Here is a 1450-nt window from a genome sequence, read left to right on the forward strand (position 1 = left end):
GTGTTGTACTCTGTGTTTAGGAATGGTGTTGTACTTTGTGTGTTGTTATAGGTGCTTTTAGCTTTCTCAACGTCTCCTTCACCCTGAAGAGACAGAATGGTTACCATCTGATCCAGACGTACCTCCCAACGTTCTTGATTGTCGTGATCTCCTGGGTTTCCTTCTGGCTAAACGTGGACGCTGTTCCCGCTAGGGTGACACTCGGGGTGACCACTCTTCTTACACTGACCACTGCAGCTGCAGGAATACGATCTCAAGTGCCTCCTGTCTCTTACGCTAAAGCAATCGACGTTTGGATCGGCGCATGCTCAGTCATGGTATTTGGAGCGCTCTTGGAATTCACTTTAGTGAACTATCTTTCTCGCAGTGGGAAATCAGCTGAAGATATAAAACAAGCTGTAAGCGTTTTCAACGTAAGTATAAGTAACTTATATTCACGTGTCGTTTTCGATTTTCACTAAAGTATGCCGATGATATTGGGTTCAAAGAAGTTTTTGAAATATATCAAGTAAATATAAATATATATAAACAGAATACCACGAACACAATGTTTGACTATATCTACATTTGATGCAGTATATTTCGTTACTTTCAGCATCGGAAAACCGTTGTTGTCACTCCAAAATCCACTGAAGGGGAAGAAGCCACGAGTATCGAGAAATCTCGGAACCTCAAGAGAGCTAACTTGGTCGACCGAGTGTGTCGAGTCATATTCCCGACGGCTTTCTTCGTCTTCAACGTGGTTTATTGGCCATATTATCTCTGCTACTAATGTGTAATGTAGCTTTCACTCGAGCTTCTTACAAAAAATGTGTTATTCTGATTTCCATCAATACCGTCAATACAAAGAGTTAGACAGTACAAGCCAGATGAACAGTTTTGTTAATTCTAAAACAAACAACGGATATTCCCACCTAAATTTGACCAGTGATATTTCGTCAGAAAGTGAAACAATGGCTGCTTTATCATTTTTGTATCGTTCTTTGACAGGATTGTTTTGAATTTTGTAGTACAGATGGCGTAACGAGTAGGCAAGATATTCCGAAAGCGACCAGATGGCGCTAACGTAGTAAGTGATAAGTTTTTGTGAGATATCTGGGACCTTGGATTCATATTCTTAATGTTTCTGTTTCTGTCTTCATTAAGTTATTTAGGTGACATGCTCCATTTATTTTCAATGGTTTTACTAATTTAATCTAGCTAACTCAGGATGTATTCAATAGCTAACACAACGAATATCCTGGTTTCAATAATATAATATAGCTAACACAACGAATATCCTAGTTTCATTAATATAGTATAGCTAACACAACGTATATCCTAGTTTCATTAATATAGTATAGCTAACACAACGTATATCCTGGTTTCAATGATATAATATAGCTAACACAACGAATATCCTGGTTTCAATAATATAATATAGCTAACACAACGAATATCCTAGTTTCAA

General features: G+C 37.9%; 1 pseudogene; it reads left to right on the forward strand.

Moving 5' to 3' along the window:
- The first annotated feature begins 51 nt into the window (after positions 1 to 51).
- LOC106477562 lies at positions 52 to 1216 on the forward strand (annotated as a pseudogene).
- The last annotated feature ends 234 nt before the right edge of the window (positions 1217 to 1450 follow it).

This window comes from Limulus polyphemus, unplaced genomic scaffold (genome assembly GCF_000517525.1).
Source record: "Limulus polyphemus unplaced genomic scaffold, Limulus_polyphemus-2.1.2 Scaffold19694, whole genome shotgun sequence".
NCBI lineage: Eukaryota > Metazoa > Arthropoda > Merostomata > Xiphosura > Limulidae > Limulus > Limulus polyphemus.